The sequence below is a fragment of the Lampetra fluviatilis genome, chromosome 43 (genome assembly GCF_964198595.1).
Source record: "Lampetra fluviatilis chromosome 43, kcLamFluv1.1, whole genome shotgun sequence".
NCBI lineage: Eukaryota > Metazoa > Chordata > Hyperoartia > Petromyzontiformes > Petromyzontidae > Lampetra > Lampetra fluviatilis.
In genome coordinates, this window is record NC_136317.1 from 6,038,118 (window position 1) to 6,060,482 (window position 22,365).

The window sequence follows — 22,365 nt, forward strand, 5'->3', positions numbered from 1 at the left end:
CCGTTGTTGACCGCCCAACGCGACTCTCATCCTCGCCGCCGTGATCGCAATCGCCTAGTGGCTCGTACGGAAATAGCCGCAAGCCCAGAGGCGTCACCTCGCCCCCACCCCCCCTAACCCCCTCCTCGAAGTTTCATTGAGCCAGAGATTCAATTCCAGAGATTCAATTCCAGAGATTCAATTCCCGCGCGCGAGAGAATAGCCCTTTTGTGATTGTGAACACAGCCGTCAGACAGAATCGGAATCAAAGTATTTATTTATTTATACCGCAGGAATCCGATGAGCTACAAAGCTCGGGTAGAGGAGCGGTGGTGCAGCGGTGAGCGCGCTGCGAAAACCCGGCGACTCGAGTTCGATCCGCGCTCAAGGCCAAAACCGGGTCGACTCAGCCTTCAAATGAGTACCCCGGTGCGGTGTGTAAACATTGGCACTGGGGAGACAAAGGCGGTCGAGGGGGGGGGGTGCTGGCCACACATTCCTTCGACTTCACAAGCGCTACTCGCCAACAGCACTTGCCCAAAAGTATTTGGGAGGCTATACGGGGCATCTTTGTCTCTTTATTGTGTGTGTGTGTAGGCACGCACTGACCGGCACAATTAATTTGTTGGCTCCGCCACCCTCGTGTTTTATCCAAGGCTATTATTAATTTCCGCAATCTGTTACGCACCAGATTTACATTATTATGCGAAGATTAAGGAAGAAAAAAAGAACGCACGCTCACAAACGCAACAACAATAAAATTAATATACATATAAAGGACCCCAACAAAAAATAATAACTACCCATTAAACGCTTGACACCGGTGGGGGGGAAGAAAGAGATAACTGTAAATCAGCGATAATTATTACACGCCGACAATTGTGAGATTTGGCAGCGTGACCTCTCGCTGTTGTCGCCCTCTCGGTGGCGCGAAGGCTTCGGGGAGCCCCTCGGGTTGTGCGGGCAGCAGGAGGAGGTCACTCGCCCTGTCGCCGTTGTGTGACCGCTCCGTGCCTGGGCTAGGCCGCAACCACCTCGTGCGTGGCGCGCGCAGGGCCGAGATGCGTCGGCTTCCCGGGATGCCGAACGAATCGGTTAGGAGGTCGCGCTCATTGCGCACGAAGGGCTCGCCACGGACACCTTCGCTGATGGTCTCGTCGAGGAGCATTGAACCCGTCACGCGATCTGCGGCCGTCCTGGCCGCGGTGGATGTCTGACGAGCCATCGAACTAAAGGTGCGCTTCTGCGTGCCGTCTGGAACGATCTTTCTGCCGATGCTAGGAAGCTTTTACATCATGTTGATTGACGAAAGTCATTTCTTAGAGCCGCGTTCGTTTGGTGTCCTTCCTTCCCGTACCTTCGATTGGCACGGTTGGCCACGTACGGCGCGAAAGAAGTTCAACGTGCAGACATACGCGTGCGTTTGGTAACCCGACATTACGTCCGGTCTAATAACACCACTTACCGTGTCAGTTCGCTCGTGATGGGTCGCATTTGGCGTGTTATTATTATTTTCGTTATTATTATTTAACTCATCCGCATCGCTCTGCGTGTGCTGCTGATGTGCTTGTACGGGAGGCGACCGGTACCGCACAAACTTGGAGACGGAGCGCCGAAATGTGAAGATAATTTTTATATTCATATTTTTTATAGCTCCGCGATGGAAATTCAACTCGAGTCAAATCTCCGGCATCATCCGGGCGATTTGGGGGGGGGGCGGGCAAGGGTAACCCGGATAAAACTAAAGTTATTTATTTATAAAAGCATCTACATCACGTTGCAAACACAGGTGTATTTAACTAACGTAGAATATTTGTGATCGACAGAGCGTGTGTTATCTGTTGCATTGCTTCTTAGAGTAATCGCTTTACTGGCGAATTGTCTGATGCTGCTGCTGCTGCTTTGCAGTGGCGCAGAAAATATGAAGAGCAACAAAATCAACACCCACAGTCGAGGTGCTCTGGTGAGATCGCGAGTAAATCTAAATGTGTCGTTAAACCCGCCACCACCCGACACAGCCAATTAATAAGGGTTGTCACGTAAGCAGAACGTGGCCAATTCGTTACCAGTTCAGCACACCGCTGTGTTGGAGAGTAAACCCACTACAACGTTTACAATTCGAGTGCCCGTGACGTTTCGCCCGTAATCACAACCAGCATCATCAGGCGACAGCCAGAGTTGTGGAGTAATCCTCCTCCTGTTTCGGTCTTAAAAACGCAACACCTCCACACATTCTCACAACAACACTGCCTTCAAATCGGCGACGTTTCTTCATTTTGCACATGTAGCACAAATAAGAGATACCACCCTGAACATCGCCTGCTACGTATGGTTAGAGAACACGTGCCCTGAAGAAAGGGCCATTGCCCCGAATCGTCGTCCATGTTGACGAGCGTGATGTTCCGGAGCTCGATGACAATCTTGAGCGCTGCTGCTCGCCACGACGAGAGGGCTTCAGCAGAAAGAGAGTTCGAGTCCCCTCCCCTCCTCCTCCCTCCATCCTCCTTCCTCCCCCCCCCCTCCATCCTTCTCCTCCCTCCCTCCCTCCCCCCTCCATCCTCCTCTCTCCCCCCTCCCCCCCCCTCCACCCTCCTCCCACCCCTCCCCTTCCCTCCTCCCCTCTCCCCCTCCTCCCTTCCCCTCCCTCCTCCTCCCCCCTCCCTCCCTCCCCCCTCCTCACCCCCTCCTCCCACCCTCCTCCCCCCCTCCTCCCCCTTCCCCTCCCTCCTCCTCCCACCCCCTACCCCCCTCCTCCCCCCTCCTCCCCCCGCCTCCCCTCTCCCCCCCTCCCCCTCCCCCTCTCCCCCCTCCCCCCTCCCCCCTCCTCCTCTTCCGTTGATGGAGCGCAGACCACCACAGTGGGTTTACTGCGCGGTCCGTAGTTTTTGGTTTGCATGGCCACAGCCGCGCCGCCGTGGCTCGGTTCGCTGATTTTGCTTTTTTTCCATTCAGTTTCAGTGGCGCACTCGGCTCGCCTTCGCTGAGCACCGCGTCGCTTGAGGTCGACGTTTGGGGGAGCAGCCGGGAGCCCAAAACTTTCGCTGCCCACGGGAGGTGAGCAAGGGGGACATCGCATGGCACCAGCCAGCAGCGGATTGTCGTGACTCTGATGGGAGATCGCCCAGTGGGTTTCAGTTGTTTGTGCTGTTAAGAGACTCGCCGTAAATTCCGTGCTGTTTGTAAAGGGATTTGTTTTTTCCTTGCAACAGGAATTGCTGGACATTTATGATCTCTGGACCAGCAAGAGAAGGCCCCGGTGCCTTTTAAGCAGAATTGGCTTTGGAAATTATGCAAATGTGGCTCAGAAAAATACACAATTTAATGAGCACTCTCCCACCCAACAGGAATATTTACAGTCTTGGCAATTACGGCGTTAACCCCATTACATATGGAGTTATTGTAATGATCTTAGTTGCTCGGGTGCCTTGGAATCGCCTCCTTCCCATTATTCCGCACCACAGCCGCACGTGTCCTCGCGTCTAAGGACATCAATTGAAAGGTGCGCGCGCCACCTCCGATATTTATTTATTTATTTACGTGCTACTCACAAAGACACCCCCACCCGTCACTTCCGGTCTCGGCGGGTGGTGATGGGGAAGGTTGGGGGGGTGGGGGGGTTGGGGTGTGGGGGTGGAGAGGGGGGGGGGATGTGGGGGGTGTGGGGGGTAGGGGGAGTAAAGGAGTGGGGGTGGGGTGTGTGGGGGGGGGGTGTGGGCGGTGGGGGTGTGGGGGGTGGGGGTGGGGATGTTGGGTGTGGGGGTGGGGGGGTTGGGGTGTGGGGGGGGTGTGGGGGGTGGAGAGGGGGGGGTGTGGGGATGTGGGGGTGGGGGGGTAAAAGAGTGGGGGGGATGTGGGGTGTGTGGGGGGGGGGGGTGTGGGCGGTGGGGAAAGGGGGGGGTGTGGGGGTGGGGTGTGGGGGGTGTTGGGTGTGGGGGGTGTGGGGGATGTTGGGTGTGGGAGGTGTTGGGTGTGGGGGTGTGGGGGGTGGGGGGCTGTGGGGTGATGTGGGGGTGGAGGGTGTGGGGGGTGTGGGGGTGGAGGAGGTCATAGGTCGTGGTTTGGAGAAACCGGACCAAACGAATCCTTGAGCCCGAGTCGCAGCATCTGGCGCGTCCGAGTGAGCTCTGTATGCCCACAGGGTGCGGTCCGGTGGCGGAGCTTTCGAGTGCGCAGGCGATGCAACTGCACCGGGGCCCTCGGGCCAATAGGATCGGGGTGGGGGCTGGCAGGTGCCGGGGGACTAAGAGGAGGGAGGGAATTGAAGGAGAGATTCAGTTTCATTCCTTGCACGACTTTCCCTTGGCGGCCGCGCTCCGCTCTGCGTGTGAGTCTGCCTGAGTGTGTCTCAGCGTGAGTTTGTCTGCAGGGTGTGAGTGTGCGTCTCGAACTGTGAGCCTGAGTGCAGTGCCTGATTATCCTCGTAGCACAAGTAGCTACATATGTAGTAGCTACGGGACCCGCGCTTTCAAGGGCCCCGCGCTAAATGCTTTCAAGGTATCAATTCCGGTTCAGTGATTCTGCACTTGCTCTATTACTATAGCACTATACCGCCTTCAACTTTTATGAACGACTGAGTGTTTAAGGTTAGCGATTTGTCGTATTATCTGGTTGTATAGCAAATGAAAACATACAATTACTTTACTATGCAAGTAAAACATTTGTGTTTTCAAATTTATGTTTTTTTGTTAATTTAGGGCCCCGCACCAGCTTGATCCGGCACTGCCTGAGTGTTGGTGTGAATGTCTATTTGTGAGTGTCGGAGTGTGTGAGCGGTTAGTGTGCTGCGCGAATATGTAAATCGGTCCTGGGCCTCCCCTATGTCGACTCAGCCTCAAGTGGGTACCTGCTGCCATGTGTAAACATTGGCGTGTATATGTTTGTATCTGTCTATGGGTGTCTATTCGAGTGAGTGTCCGTGTGGTGGTGTGATCGTCTCTGGGTCTACTTTACCAATCTTGCCAGCCATGGCAGGATTTATAGCGCAGTGCGCTAACCACTGTGCCACCGCTCTGCCCGTCCTTTGAATATAATTAATGTTGTATCGGTCATATGAAGACCATTGATGCCACCGAAGTTTGTCCCGTCAGGTGGCACCAACAAGTACTATATCAGGTGTGGGCCCATTGCTAGGCCACGGGCTAATTTTTCCCATCTCATTCATGTTCTTCTTGGTTCTTTCGGTAAAGTCACGTAGAATGGAAATCATAAAATAATACAAATAAAACATAATAAAATAATTCTCACGACGTTTCGGCCACAACGCAAGCAGCCGTCCTCAGGTGAAGAACAGGTCTGTCGAGAAGGCAGAGTCTGAATGACAGACCTGTTCTTCACCTGAGGACGGCTGCTTGCGTTGTGGCCAAAACGTCGTGAGAATTGTATTTTATTACGTTTTATTTTTATTATTGTATTATATATTATTATATCATATTATATATTATTTTATTATTTCCCTTCTACGTGAATTTACCGAAAGAACCAAGAAGATGAATCCCTGCAGTCACGAAAGCTTTAAATCGAAACTCGTTCATGTTGTTTGTGTCGTTTCATATGGTTGCTGTCTCCATTCGCGTGAACTATTCGGCCAGAGGGCTCAGCGGCAGAGCGAGCGGCACGCAATCCGAGGGTTGTGAGTTCACATCCTGGCCCGGTGGGTTGACTCAGCCCGTCATCCCTCCGGGGGTTGATGAAATCGCCACCACTTTGTAGGGTAAATTTCGATTTAAAGCTTTCGTGACTGCAGGGATTCATCTGCTTGGTTCTTTCGATAAAGTCACGTAGAAGGGAAATAATAAAATAATAATAATAAAACATAATAAAATACAATTCTCACGACGTTTCGGCCACAACGCAATTTATTATGTTTTTATTTTTATTATTTTTTCATTATTTCCCTTCTACATGACTTTACCGAAAGAACCAAGAAGATTTGTAGGGGAAGTCAAGAGTCGTCGTTCTATGGGGTAACCTCGCTCCCGTCCGTAGGAATGTGACACTTTCCGCCACTGGCTCAGAACTGCGATTGCGAAAATCAGCAACAATGCATGCGCCAAAGCTCATCTGGGCCGGGAATCACTTTGACTATTCGCCTAAATGAACGCGATCAAAACAAATCGCGTGCCTGGCGGATCATCGATTGGCACCACTTGCGCGAGGTCGCGACGAGCGAAGCAACGGCGATGAGCGTGGTGGTAGTGGTGGTAGTGGTGGTAGTGGTGGCAATGGCCCAGGTAGCCTCTTTGCCCTTGACCCAGGCGGACCGCCGACGGGGCCCAGCGACGGCGCCTTTCGCCGCTCGTCGAGGAAGTCCGCGGTTCAGCGCTTCCGGCGGCTTCCCCGGTAAATACTGCCGGGTGCGTTTTAATATTTTAATAGCGACGACGACAAAACACGCAAGCGACGCCGCTTCACAGTAGTAGACGTTAAAATCCGCGTGACGTCAGCGTAAAAGAGCAGGCCATCGTGTGCCCACGTCACGGTCCAAATGAGCCAAAAATATCCGCTAATTATTCAATCGCCTCCCACCCCAAATCCCGGCTCCCCCACCCCCACTGGCGGACGAATGTTCACGTGCAGGCCGGTGCTGCGTTAACCTCGTGCCACACAGGGACAGCTGCCATTAGGGGGGGGAGGGTCCCCTTCGAGTTCAGAAAACACCGTGAGACGTCACGTTAGGACGTGTGCGCACTATTGCAGCGGCGGCGAGCGAGCGAGCGAGCAGCGTCGATCGTCACATCCACTCTAAACGTGCCCCCTTCTGCGCTCCCCATGTGTTCATTGAAACCCCCCAAAAAAGACACAGTCTGACCCCGAGCGCGTTCGCCTTCTTCTCCGCAACAGCGGCAGCGAGCCTCGGCGTCGTCACAGAGATCGTGTGGCTGCTGGCGTGTGGCTGTGGCAAGGGGTTAAGGTTGGCATCTGCTCGGAGACTCTTCCCACCAACTCCCCCCTCCCCCTGTGGACTGTGCAGGCCAAACAATAGCGGCTGCGTGCCCCTGCCACTTAATCACGCCGCCGGGCAGAGCAGCCGCCGCCGCCGCCGTCTCTGCTGCCGCAGCCGCAGCAGCAGCAGCGGCAACACAAAGGCGTTTGTCTTAACCCAGACTCGGGCATCGCGAGAGACGCGAGATGCTCACGGCAGTCCGAGGCGCATCGAAGCCTCATTCACTTGATACAGCAAGCGTGCTGTGACGGTTCCACCTGAAGACGGAAGCTTGTGTTGCCTCCGAAACGTCGTGATTTTTATTTTCTTTTTATTTTACTTTTATTAATTTCACTTGATACAGCTATCGTGCTGTGACGGTTCCACCTGAAGACGGAAGCTTGTGTTGCCTCCGAAACGTCGTGATTTTTTATTTTATTTTTATTTTTATTAATTTCACTTGATACAGCTATCGTGCTGTGACGGTTCCACCTGAAGACGGAAGCTTGTGTTGCCTCCGAAACGTCGTGATTTTTATTTTATTTTTATTTTACTTTTATTAATTTCACTTGATACAGCTATCGTGCTGTGACGGTTCCACCTGAAGACGGAAGCTTGTGTTGCCTCCGAAACGTCGTGATTTTATTTTATTTTTATTTTACTTTTATTAATTTCACTTGATACAGCTATCGTGCTGTGACGGTTCCACCTGAAGACGGAAGCTTGTGTTGCCTCCGAAACGTCGTGATTTTTATTTTATTTTACTTTTATTAATTTTAAATTGTTTTACCTACGTGACTTTACCGAAAAAAAAACAAGAATATGAATCCTTGCAGTCATGAAAGCTTCAAATCTATAATCAAGACGCGAAGCGGTGTCTGGTGAAGTGTGGAGTGGGGGGGGGGAACGACTCGAGACACGCAGCTGGGAGACATTCGTAGAGCAGTGGATTGAAGAAATGGCTGTGAATACTTGTTACTGTGAATACGTGTTGCTGTGAATACCTATTACCGTGAATAATTATTACTGTGAATAATTACCGCGCTTCTGCGGCCGTCTGGAATGCACCTTCCTTTCGGTACTAGGAAGCCACTTTTGCTGTGCACCTTGAAAGCGTCGAGATTGAAAACGAATGTCCTTAGAGCTGCTTGTGTTGTGCTGTTTGTTGACCTTCCTCCCTCGCCCTGGGATGAGCTGCGTACGGTGCAGATTAAGTTCAACATGAATAGTGCATCATACTATAAGACTCCTATTATTATAACTAATCTACGGTTGGAGTTTTCTGGCTGGCTGTTGACCCACAAACTCACACAGAGACCCACGGCCTCACACGGAGACCCACCAACTCACGCAGAGACCCGGAGACTCACGCAGAGACCTACAGACTTACGCAGAGACCTACAGACTTACACGGAGACCCACAGACTCACACACAGACTCACATACAGACCCATAGACTCACACAGATACCCGCAGACACACGTAGACCCACAGACTCACACGGAGACACACAGACTCACATACAGACCCGTAGACTCACAAAGATACCAATAGACCCATTAATGAAATGAAGTATTAGAAGAAAATCTCACCCCCCCCCACCTTTTTTTTGTGGAACGCATCTACCGCAGAGCGAGCGAGCGAAACGTCGCACTGCGCTGCAAAGTGTTCGTCTGGATGAGTGGTCGCGGCACGGGTAGAGCTTGGCCATGTGCGCTTGCGGTTGTGTCTCGGCGGCGCGGGCTGCTAGAAGGTTAAATTAATTACATTAGGAAATCAATTACGTGCTAATGCCTCCCAGAGCCGTGTGGCAGCTCTCCCCCCCCCCCCCGTACCATCTGTGTCAGGTGGAGGTGGATTAATGAGTATGTTAATGCCAGCCTAGAGAGATGACCCCGTGTCACGCGGCATAAATTCATGTCGCTGAGTGCGTTTATCATTTATATATTTAATCGTTTTATATTTATTTTTGAATCGGAAAAAACCCCACACACTCGCGCGCAAAAGTCAACAAGTTGCGGACGCTCCGTACACACGACTGCAGACAGATCGAGTAAAATAATCACACCCCCCCCTCCAATAGCCCCCTCCCCCATCACCGCATCCCTATTGTTAGATCGGAATCGTGGATCAGCGGTAGAGCGTGGTGGCTTGCAACCAGTAGGGCACGAGTTCAACTCGTGGTTAGGAGTGGAGAGGGGTGGGTGCAGGGTGGCGGTGGTTGACTCAGGCTCACTATTTCTCGGGGGCCGATAAAGTCTGTACCACTTCGTGGGCAAGTCAGCGGCGGACGTCCTCTGGATGAACTCTCCCCCGCCACAGGAACGTGGAGCTTGAACCCCACTGCCTCGGGGCTGTGGACAGGAGGGTGAGCAACCAGCAGTGCCTCGGTGCTCATTTGAGCCGGAAACCGTTGCGACTTTGATTTGTTAACGCGGGTCGCCGAGCGCCAATTAACGCGCTCGTTAGCGAGGTTTTGGGAAGCCCATCAACGATTTTTTGTTGTCGTTTCATTTTCTGCTGGTGCTAAATAAAAATGCGGTTCTTGGCAATCCGTTATAGTTCTGCTTATTAATTCGTTGTAATGAATAATAATAATAACAACAACATGCCCTTGTGAGGTTCTGCTTGCTCCGTGTAATTGTTTGTCGCGGGCCACGTGGGTTTCTTTTTTCGCTGCCGCTACCCGAATTGTTTTTATTTCTTTTGCGTAAAACAATTAAACTTCAAAGGAAGGGGGGGGGGGGCATTCCATTTCCCGCGCCCTTCATGTCCAAGGTTAGCTGCCGCGTGTCCTCGCGAGCGGCGCTCTGCGGACTTTTCGTCGAGCCGAAGGTCGCGGAGACGTCGCGCAAACGAGGCCGTCCTTGCCGGCTTGAAAGCGACTCTTGTTCCGGGCGCACCACCCCGCGCCCCCTTCCTATCCGTCGAAAGAACACAAGCGATAATGACGATAATCCGCAAAGGCTTGGAGCTTTTCGAGTTACCTTGTTTTGACTACGCCGCCGCCGCCGCCGCCGCTGCTGCTGCTAACTCAAATTTCCGCCTCTGTGGCGTTTTGTCTTTTCTTACAAAATTATTTTTGTTACATTCTTTTCCCCCCTCCTCTAAACCCACGTTCGTCTTGCTCCTCCTAACGGCACGACCGAGTCGATCAGGTCAGCTGTCTGTCCCGGCACCGGCCTCGTGTTCACGCGGAGCCCGACGTCAATCACGACACGGTGACGCGCTCGTGACACGTGACGTCATAACGACACGTGACGCGCTCGTGACACGTGACGTTATTACGACACGTTGACGCGCTTATGACACGTGGCGTCATCACGACACGTGTCACGCTCATGACACGTGACGTCATCATGACACGTTGGCGCGGTCATGACACGTGACGTCATTACGACACGGTGACGCACTCGTCACGTGACGTTATTACGACAACGTTGACGCGCTATGACACGTGACGTCATCACGACACGTGGCACGCTTATGACACATGACGTTATTACGACACGGTGACGCGCTATGACACGTGGGCTAAACATTTTGACACGTGTGGTGCCTTGTGTTTCCTCCATCGTGTGCTCCGTGGGGGGGGGGGGGTACAGATTGTGTTCGCCCCTGAGAGCCTCCTCTGTTCCTAGAGGTGGAATCGTAACGGGCTTTGTAACACGCGTGTCTGTCAAGTCGCGCTAGGGGTTTTTGCGCGCTTGTGTATGCACCAGAGGTGGGACAAAGTCATTGTTATGCAAGTCCAAGTCGAGTCGCAAGTCATCAAATTCATGACTCGAGTCTGACTCGAGTCCAAGTCACATGACTCGAGTCCACATCTCATAGGTGGGACAAAGTCATTGTTATGCAAGTCCAAGTCGAGTCGCAAGTCATCAAATTCATGACTCGAGTCTGACTCGAGTCCAAGTCACATGACTCGAGTCCACACCTCTGGTATGCACTGTGGGGGAGCGGTAGTGTCGTGGTTAACGCGCTGCGCTGCGAACCCGGCAACCCGAGTTCGATTCCCGCTCACGGCCAACACCAGTGATGATTATTTGAACCGGTCCTGGGCCTCCCCTAGGTCGACTCAGCCTCAAATGAGTACCTAGTCTAGTGTGTAAACATCGCCACTGGGGAGACAAAGGCGGGCGGGTGTGGTGTTGGTCACCTACCCCCTCGTGTGCCGTCACCGGCCTTCATAGGTGCTCGCTAGCAGCACTTGCCCCAACAGTCTGTTAGAGGCTACACGGAGGATGTTTGTCCATAATATAGAGGCGTTTTGAGTTAGATCGCGTAAATATATAAACGCGTCGTTAAACCCGCCACCATCCGACACAGCCAATTAGTTAAGGGTTGTCGCGTAAACAGAACAGGGTGCCAATTCGTTCCTGGCACGCCACATCAGCGTGTGGGAGAGTAAACCCACGACGTTTACCATTCGAATATCGTGTCGGTAGTTGCGGGTTTAACGACACATTCATCTTACCCCAGAAAAACCTCTTATTATGGATAATTTGTCGCGAAAGACTACTGCGCGTTAAACGGGGATCTTTGTCTTTTGGTGTGTTTTAAAGAACGTGATTGTTTATATTTTTTCACGAGTTATTTATCTTATGGTGACCTCTGGCAAAGGAGGGGAGGGGGGGTGTATAAGGAGATAAGAGGTGGGAGGGCAGAGTAGAAAGGAGGATGGATGGAAACTAAGAATAGGTTTTACCCTTTCTGGCAATAACACATTATCAGTGCATTTTTTTTTGCATGTTCACCACAAGTACTCTTTGCGGTTAATGCATCAATTGATTCCTTGCAAAATTTATATATTTGGCGTTTGAACATCTTAACACAACTCCTGTTTTATTGCCAGAACGGGTTAACATATTCTAAAGTAGTGAACTATTTGTCTTTTGTCAACGTGACACTTTTTTACTGATTGGCCGTGTCATAGAGATACATAGCGTTACATAGAGATCCATAGAGTTACATAGAGATCCATAGAGTTATATAGAGATCCATAGAGTTACATAGAGATCCATAGAGTTACATAGAGATCCATAGAGTTACATAGAGTTACATAGAGTGATACAGAGATCCATAGAGTTACATAGAGATCCATAGAGTTACATAGAGACCCATAGCGTCACATAGAGATCCATAGAGTTACACAGAGATCCATAGTTACATAGAGATCCATAGAGTTACATAGAGATCCATAGAGTTACATAGAGTTACATAGAGTGATACAGAGATCCATATAGTTACATAGAGATCCATAGAGTTACATAGAGATCCATAGTTACATAGAGTGACACAGAGATCCATAGAGTTACATAGAGATCCATAGAGTTACATAGAGATCCATAGAGTTACATAGAGATCCATAGAGTTACATAGAGATCCATAGAGTTACATAGAGATCCATAGAGTTACATAGAGATCCATAGTTACATAGAGTGACACAGAGATCCATAGTTACATAGAGATCCATAGAGTTACATAGAGATCCATAGAGTTACATAGAGATCCATAGAGTTACATAGAGATCCATAGAGTTACATAGAGATCCATAGAGTTACATAGAGATCCATAGAGTTACATAGAGATCCATAGAGTTACATAGAGATCCATAGCGTCACATAGAGATCCATAGAGTGATACAGAGATACATAGAGTTACATAGAGATCCATAGAGTTACATAGAGATCCATAGAGTTACATAGAGATCCATAGTTACATAGAGTGATACAGAGATCCATAGAGTTACATAGAGATCCATAGAGTTACATAGAGATCCATAGAGTTACATAGAGATCCATAGAGTTACATAGAGATCCATAGAGTTACATAGAGATCCATAGAGTTACATAGAGATCCATAGAGTTACATAGAGATCCATAGAGTTACATAGAGATCCATAGCGTCACATAGAGATCCATAGAGTGATACAGAGATACATAGAGTTACATAGAGATCCATAGAGTTACATAGAGATCCATAGAGTTACATAGAGTTACATAGAGACTACAGCCCAATGCCGTCGGCAGTGGCAGCAGTTATCGGACATCGCAGAAAGTGGTTGTACACAAACAACAACAACACAAACAACAACAACAACACAAACAACAACAACATACTCTTTGGTTCTTTCGGTAAAGTCACGTAGGTAAAAAAGAATAAAAGAAAAAAATTCCAAATAAAATAAAGAATAAGATAAATTAAATATCGACGTTTCGGGCGCAACACAAGCGCTCGTCATCAGGTGGGACCACCACAGCCAGAAGCAACTGCTGGAATGCGTCGTGATTTAATTCATTTTTTATTTTTTATTTTTTTACTTTTATGTTTTACCCACGTGACTTTACCGAAGGAACCAAAGAGTATGGATCCTTGCAGTCACGGAAACTTCAAATCTAGAACAACAACAACAACAACGACGACGAGGAGGAGGAGGAGTTACTCACACGAACTCACCAGCGAGGCAAGTCGCAGTCGTTGGTGACGATTCTCGACCACAATCGTTTTCGTTGTTCACGTAATTCCCTAAAATTCCAGCAGCGAGCGATCCCGATGGCGGTGGTGACTCTCCCCGCAGCGCTCCCCGCAGGGTTCTGGATTAAACAAAGAAGTCGCTTCGAGGGATCTCGGAGGCAGCTCTGTAGTGTGCACTTCCGCGGGCCCTTCTCAAAACCCCCCGGACTGTTGCACCGCTGTGCGGAAGAGACCGAACGGAGCGCCAAGTTGCGTCTCGAGGCTCGACTCGTGAGAGCGCAACCCTGGGGGGTGGGGTGGCGGATTACGTTGGGGTAAACACATTCCTGCGGAGGGAGCTGGTAGGAACGTTGGGTTGCTCGGTCAATGGCCAGGGTCAACGGCGGCGTGGTGTATTCCGCAAATATGCCCGACTGTGAGGGCAGGCACAAGCCAGCGTGAGTCGGTTAAACGTTGAGTTTTATAAGGGCACCACGGGGTGACCAGCTCCTCCCCACCCAGCCCTTCCCCACCCAGCCCCTCCCCACCCTCCCCTCCCCACACAGCCGCTCCCCACCCTCCCCTCCCCACCCAGCCCCTCCCTCCCCACCCAGCCCCTCCCTGCATGACGGACACACTAATCCCCTGTGGGCTGGTGTAACCAGGAGGTTCCTACCAGTATAAGACGTTGTTTAGACAATGAAAATATAATAACATTAAGAGAGCGAGAGACAGAGAGAGAGAGAGCGAGAGAGACTTTTGACTTTTAATCTAATTTTATTGCTATACTTTTTGCTTTTTTCGGTAAAGTGACGTAGGTTAAAAAAAATTAAAGAAAACAAATAAAGTAAATCACGACGTTTCGGAGGCAACCCAAGCTTCCATCGCCTCCGAAACATCGTGATTGTATTTATTTCTTTTCTTTTTTAAACAGTATGGATCCTTGCAGTCACGAAAACTTCAAATCTAGAATCAATTTTATTTCCGCCAGCAGCAGCAGCAGCAGCAGCAGCTCTGGAGCCACTTTGGATACGGGGTCACCAACATCGAGTAGAGCAAACGTCGCCATTTGCAAAACCGCGGCACGTGCTCCACACACCGCCCCACGCGCAACGCGTCACCGCGTCGTCACGCGCATCGCCCGCTTCAAGTCGACCGGTCACAACGTGAAAGTCGTCGGTGCACCGTTTGTGTTGGTGCAGGGGGGCCGGTCAGGAACACGGCGTGCACGTCCCCGGCATAGGAGTGGTACGAGGGGTGCTCCAGCCGGAGCCGCGCCTTGAGCAGACACCTCAACATCGCCACCGCTGAGCAGCCAACAGAGCGAGAGAGAGAGAAAGACAGAGAGCGAGTGAACGATGAAGGGATTCGATCCCCCGAGTCCGATGTCGTGCATCTCTGCAGGGACATCGCCCCGCGCTGAGCGTGGCGCCTGCCCAGCTCCAGTTGCGTCGCACAAACTACGGAGTGGCCAAGACGACGACCTCGCCTCCTCCTCCCTCCTCCTTCTCCTCCCTCCTCCCTCCCTCTTCCTCCCTCCTTTTCCTCCCTACCTCCTTCCTCCGCCTCCTCCTTCCTCCTCCACCTCCCTCCTCCCTCCTCCTCCTCCCTCCTCCTTATTCTCCCACCTCCCTCCCTCCTCCCTCTCTCCACCCGCCGCCTCCTCCTCCTCCTCCATCTCCCTCCTCCCTCCCTCCTCTTCCCTCCCTCTTCCTCCCTCCTTCTCCTCCCTCCCTCCTCCTCCTCCCTCCCTCCCTCCCCCTCCTCCTCCCTCCTCCTCCCGCCCTCCCCCTCCTCCCTCCTCCTCCCTCCTCCTCCCTCCTCCTCCCTCCTCCTCCCGCCCTCCTCCTCCCTCCCTCCTCCTCCCTACTCCTCTCTCCTCCTCCCCGTGGTGTGACACCCCGTGGTGTGACACCCCGTGGTGTGACTCACCGTGGTGTGACTCACCGTGGTGTGACACCCCGTGGTGTGACACCCCGTGGTGTGACTCACCGTGGTGTGACACCCCGTGGTGTGACACCCCGTGGTGTGACACGCCGTGGTGTGACACCCCGTGGTGTGACACCCCGTGGTGTGACACCCCGTGGTGTGACTCACCGTGGTGTGACACCCCGTGGTGTGACACCCCGTGGTGTGACACGCCGTGGTGTGACACCCCGTGGTGTGACACCCCGTGGTGTGACACGCCGTGGTGTGACTCACCGTGGTGTGACTCACCGTGGTGTGACTCACCGTGGTGTGACACGCCGTGGTGTGACACCCCGTGGTGTGACACCCCGTGGTGTGACACCCCGTGGTGTGACACCCCGTGGTGTGACACCCCGTGGTGTGACACCCCGTGGTGTGACACGCCGTGGTGTGACTCGCCGTGGTGTGACACCCCGTGGTGTGACACCCCGTGGTGTGACACGCCGTGGTGTGACACCCCGTGGTGTGACACCCCGTGGTGTGACACCCCGTGGTGTGACACCCCGTGGTGTGACTCACCGTGGTGTGACACCCCGTGGTGTGACACCCCGTGGTGTGACACGCCGTGGTGTGACACCCCGTGGTGTGACACCCCGTGGTGTGACACGCCGTGGTGTGACTCACCGTGGTGTGACTCACCGTGGTGTGACACCCCGTGGTGTGACACCCCGTGGTGTGACACGCCGTGGTGTGACACGCCGTGGTGTGACTCACCGTGGTGTGACTCACCGTGGTGTGACTCACCGTGGTGTGACATCACGTGGTGTGACACCACGTGGTGTGACACCACGTGGTGTGACACGCCGTGGTGTGACACCACGTGGTGTGACACCCCGTGGTGTGACACACCGTGTTGTGACACCACATGATGTGACACCGCGTGGTGTGGCACCTCGTGGTGTGACACGCCGTGTTGTGACACCACGTGGTGTGACACACCACGTGGTGTGACTCATCGTGGTGTGGCCGGGCCTTCTGGAGGCCCCGTGGTCTCCACTGCAGCTGTCTGTGCCCCCCCTTCCCCTGCATGTATTCGCAGGGACGCGGTGAGGAGGACCCCTCGCATCCACTCAGCCTCGTGGGGCACGGGGTGGGGTCATCTGGGGGGCTGGAGTGGGGGGCTAGAGTGGGGGGCTAGAGTGGGGGGCTGGAGTGGGGGACTGGAGTGGGGGGCTGGAGTGGGGGGCTGGAGATGCATCATGTGGGAAGGGTTGGGTGGTTGGGTGGTGGTGGCGCTGCTGGTGGTAATCGTTGTGGTTGGTGGTGGTGGTGGTTGTGGTAATTGTTGGGAGGTGGTGGTCATCTGGTGATGGGGGTGGGTCGTGGTGGTGGTTGTGGTAATGGTTGGGAGGTGGTGGTCATCTGGTGATGGGGGTGGGTAGGTGGGTGGGTAGTGGTGGTGGTTGGGTGATGGCGCTGCTGGGGAGTTATGGTTTGGTGGTAGTGGTTGGATGGTGGTGATGGTGGTGATGGTGGTGGTACCTCTGGTGGTTGTGAATTGCGTATCGCCGCCCTTGCAGCGGCCGTGGTGTTGGAAGCTCGCCGCTTTGGCCGTGATTTAAACGGCGACATTATCACGATGGGCCCGCCACTGTTTGCCAAAATCACGCACGCGCGCGATGGCATTGTTCGTTTGTATGGAAATTAAGCTGTAGGGCACTGGGGCCACTTTAATTCATCATGCAAATAACCGCTCTCCGCCTAAATTGAATTCCAGGGTAAATGTTCCACAGATTAAGAATCGCTGAGGGTTTCGCGTTGCCCCCCATGATTGGTCGTGCAGAAGGCGAGGCGGCCCAGCCCAGCTCGCACGCCACCTCTTGATATCTCCGTCTCTTCCCCGAGGTTACCCCCCCCCCCCACACTCGGGCGATCATTCCATCTTCAAAGGCGACGGAGAGAAGGCAATGGGCGTTCACGCAGGCGGTGGCAGACGCACAGAGAGAGGGCTGCCTCGCTCTGAGCGATAGCGCGGTTTAGTGGTAGATTGCGTTCACGAAGAAAGTGAAGGGGCGCACAGCTGCCTGCCGAGAAGCACTTAAAGCACACACACACAGTACACACACAGTACACACAGTACACAGTACACACACACAGTACAAACACACATGACACACACACAGTACAAACACACAGTACAAACACACAGTACACACACACAGTGCACACACAGTACACACAGTACACACACGCAGTACACACAGTACACACAGTACACACACAGTACACACAGTACATACACACAGTACACACACAGTACACACACACAGGACAAACACACAGTACAAACACACAGTACACACACACACACAGTACAAAACACAGTACAAACACACAGTACACACACACAGTGCACACAGTACACACAGTACACACACGCAGTACACAAAGTACTCACACAGTACACATACAGTACACACACACACAGTACAAACACACAGTACACACACAGTACACACAGTACACACACGCAGTACACACAGTACACAGTACACACACAGTACACACAGTACATACACACAGTACACACACAGTACACACAGTACACACACGCAGTACACACAGGACACACACACAGTACACACACAGTACACACAGTACACACACGCAGTACACACAGTACACAGTACACACGCAGTACACACGCAGTACACACACAGTGCACACACAGTACACACACAATACACACACACGCTCATGTTGTCCTACGTCCGATCGCATAGCCGCAACAACGAGGCAATTCAAACTGCGTATGGTGAATTTTCTGGGTAGAAATATGGGCGCCGCGTTTGCATCGCGACATCGCACAAACCGAACCCGAGCAGAGCGAGGGAAACCTGTACCGCGAAAACCCTAAGTTGCCCTCCATAGTCCAGCTTTGTTTGGGTTAGGTCGCGTAAATATATAAATGTGTCGTTGAGGTTTGTCACGTAAACAGATCGTGCCAATTCGTTACTAGTGTGGTGTAACAGCGCCGGTTGGTGGACAGCAGCAGCAGCGGCAGCTGCGGTGGACAGACATCACACACGCCGGTGACGGTGTGCACGGTGTGGTGTTGGCAGGACGGAGGAAGTAGGCCAAGGCTCACGGAGGCCCCTGGAACCTGCTGGCGGGTTCGAGAAGGGAGGCGCGGTCAGGGCGGAGCCAGGCCGCGCTGCCGGGAGCATAAAAGGAGCCGAGAGCGGGGGGCTCGGGGCTGCCGGTGCTGGGAGTGGACTCGCCTCGTCGTCGCTGTCGTCTCGTCGCCGTCGTCGCTGAACGTCTCCGCTAGATGTCGCGCTACGGAGGATAGCAGTTGGCTATCTCAGTCAGCGCAGTCAGTGTTAGATGGCTGGTGTTGTGTACAGGCTTGGCTGAGCTACTGTGGAGAGTGTGCGGACGGGACCGTGGAAGTTGTTAATGAAGAAAGTGCCTCCGAGAAACTGTCTCTGAATCGTTGACGCGACACTAGTACAGCACTAACCGGTGTGTTGGAGAGCCAATCCACAACATTTACAATCTAAAGTACGACGTTTCACCAGTAATGACAACCAGCTTCATCAGGCGACAGAAATAGTTGTCTTATGGATAGCCTTGCCCCCCCCCCCCACCATAGGCATCGTGGAATTTCCACCACTTGCTCAGGGCGTGCGGGAACGAAGCCACCGCGATTAGTCTAATGGTGCCCTCGCTAACAGCACTTGCCACCCGCCCCCAAAATAAAATGTCACGTGAAGGCTCTACGGGGAGGATCTTTGTCTTTGTGACGTCATCACGTGTCTTTGTTGCGTCATCACGTGTCTTTGTGACGTCATCACGTGTCTTTGTTGAGTTATCACGTGTCTTTTCTACGTCATCACGTGTCTTTGTTACGTCATCACGTCTTTGTTACGTCATCACGTGTCTTTGTTACGCATTCACGTGTCTTTGTTACGCAATCACGTGTCTTTGTTACGTCATCACGTGTCTTTGTGACGTCATCACGTGTCTTTGTTATGCAATCACGTGTCTTTGTTAAGTCATCACGTGTCTTTGTCACGTCATCACGTGTCTTTGTTACGTCATCACGTGTCTTTGTCACGTCATCACGTGTCTTTGTTACGACATCACGTGTCTTTGTTACGTCATCACGTGTCCTTGTCGTTTGGGACAGCCTGGACTCGTCTGGCGAAGCGAGATGTGATTGCGTGCTGTGATGATGATGATGATTATCCAAGTGAAAAAGATTTGTGACAATAAAACGCTAAGTAAAAACAAAGTTTTTGTTGCCTTTATTAACACAGACATCGTTTAACAAATCAACAACATACCAAAAAAAACAACGTTTGAGTTTCACGAACGTGATTTCCAATCCGAAAAAAACGTAATTAAAAGCGAATTTAAACAAAAAAACCACAACAGTTTTCATCCCTCAGGGGTCATCTGATCGGGGAAACGAAGAGATGTGCGGATAACTACAAAACAACAACAACAACAACTTCAAGTCAACACACTCGTCGATTACAACACTGATGTGGCCTTAAAAGTAAACACACACATATATTTCTAGACTTGAAGCTTTCGTGACTGCAAGGATTCATACTCTTAGGTTTTTTTCGGTAAAGTCACGTAAAAAGTCAAATTAAGATTAATAAAAGTAATAATAGAAATAAAATAATACATTTTATTTCTATTACTTTTCTTAATTTTAATTTTATTTTTTACCTACTGATTAAAATTAATAAAAGTAATAATATAAATAAAATAATACTTTTATTTCTATTACTTTTATTAATTTTAATTTTATTTTTTACCTCCGTGATTACCGAAAAAACCTAAGAGTACACATATATAATAGGCGACGTTTTGGGGCGCAAGTGGCCCTTCTCATCACGTCCCCGTGGTGTGAGGCTGCAGCTCCACTTTCTATCTATGTACGATGAATAAGGGCCATTGTCCGAAACGTCGCCTATTACATATTTGTTTAAAATATCCCCCGTATAGCCTGAACAGACTTCTGGGGCAAGTGCTGTTAGCGAGCACCTATGAAGGCCGGCACGGCACACGAGGGGGTGGGTGGCCAACACCACGCCAGGCCGCCTTTGTCTCCCTTGTGGCGATGTGTACGTGCCGCACATAATACTCATTTGAGGCTGAGTCGATCTATGAGAGGCCCAGGACCGGTTCGGACAATCGTCACCGGTGTTGTTGGCCGTGAACGGGAATCGAACTCGGGACGCCGGGTTCGCAGCGCAGCGTAGCGCTAACCGCTACACCACCACTCCCCCCCCGTACACACACCGACACGCGGTGCTGTTATTGACAACAGCTTGCGAGGACATGCAAATCACGCGTGTGGAGAGGGGGGGGGGAGAGGAGGTGGAGGGAGGGGAGAGACGTTCAGTAAAGGAGCACGGGACACAGACGTAGAGGGATGCAACTGAAGACGGAGGCGAGTTTGTGGAATTGTTTGTCATCTTCCGCCCCCGGGCAACGTTCCCCCATCTCAAGGTGGAGGTGATTTTGCCTTCACATTCAAACAGCGGCGATCATCGTCACATCTACTCGTCTGTTTGCCAAATGTATCTTTCTCTTCTAGATTTTAAGTTTTCGTGACTGCAAGGATTCATACTCTTAGTTTTTTCGGTAAAGTCACGTAGGTAAAAAATGAAATTAAAATTAATAAAAATAAAATAATAAAAATCACGACGTTTCGGAGGCAACACAAGTCTCCGTCATCAGGTGGGACCGTCACAGCCAGATTTGCTGTATCAAGTGAGGCAGGGATTCCAAGATGCAAGTTCTTAAATACAGCAAATCTGGCTGTGACGGTCCCACCTGATGACGGAGACTTGTGTTGTCTCCGAAACGTCGTGATTTTTTTTATTAATTTTAATTTCATTTTTTACCTACGTGACTTTACCGAAAAAACTAAGAGTATGTATCTTTCTCTCTCTGTGTGTGTATCTGTGTGTATGTCTGTGTGTGTCTCTTTGTGTGTGAATGTGTGTGTGTCTGTGTGTGTCTGTGTGTGTGTGTATGTGTCATGGCACAAAGTAGGGATAACCCTGCTGAGGCTGCGGTGCCTCAAATATTGGAAGAGGTCACCCCCTGTGAGTGGCTGGCTGAGGTGCCAGCTGTTGAGGAAGTACTGAGGGCGATCCGGAGTCTGAGACCAGGGAAGGCACCGGGCAGAGATGATCTCCAAAGCGAAATGCTGAGGGAGGGTGGCGTTTGTGCACAGACTGCCCTATATGACATCATAACAACAGTCTGGACCACTGGACCGTACCGACTGTAACAACTACAGGGGCATCTCACTCCTCAGTGTGCCGGGTAAGGTCCTGGCAAGGATTATTCAACATCGCCTTGCTAGGCACGCTGAGGAGAGGCTTGCGGAGCCCCAATGCGGTTTCAGGAAAGGGCGGTCCTGCACAGATGCTACAGCAGAGGTGTAGGGAATTCCAAAAAGACCTACATCTCTGCTTTATTGACCTGGTCAAGGCCTATGATACCATCAGTAGGACTGGGCTCTGGGTTGTTCTTCGTGCTTTCGGAGTCCCTGACCCTCTGCTCACGATCATTAAGGACCTTCATGATGGTGAGCGGGCCCGGGTAAAACTACGTGGCTGGGAGTCGGAGCCTTTCCCTGTACACCTTGGGGTGCGACAGGGATGTCCTCTGGCTCCCACATTATTTAACATCTATTTCGACTGCGTAGTTCGTGAAGCCTTCAATAGCTGTACCGGGGGAATTTCCATTTGGTACAGATATAATGGGAGGCTGATCGACGCCCGGGTGCGATCAAGGGATGGCTCCCTATTGGTCAACCACGTTATGTATGCCGATGATTTGGTAATAGCTGCTCATTCAGAAGAGGAGTTGGAGACGCTGCTGCTGAGACTGGAGCGTGCCACTAAGAGGTGGGGTCTTACCATCAGCCCCACCAAAACTAAGCACCTGCCTGGGTATTTTGTACCATCGGACACTCCACCCCCACAACTCCCAATTGGTGATGGGGCAGTTGTGGAGAGAGTGGAGAGTTTCCCATACCTGGGCAGTGTGCTTGTGACCGGCTCCAG

At 51.6% G+C, this 22,365-nt stretch overlaps 1 long non-coding RNA gene across 1 annotated transcript in view; it reads left to right on the forward strand.

Moving 5' to 3' along the window:
- Positions 1-14,576, forward strand: part of LOC144946940 (uncharacterized) — a 31,183-nt gene extending 16,607 nt beyond the window's left edge. The window contains exons 2-3 of the long non-coding RNA XR_013639959.1: positions 2,932-3,033; positions 14,560-14,576. This is a non-coding gene — a long non-coding RNA (uncharacterized LOC144946940). The remainder of the gene's footprint in view (positions 1-2,931; positions 3,034-14,559) is intronic.
- The last annotated feature ends 7,789 nt before the right edge of the window (positions 14,577-22,365 follow it).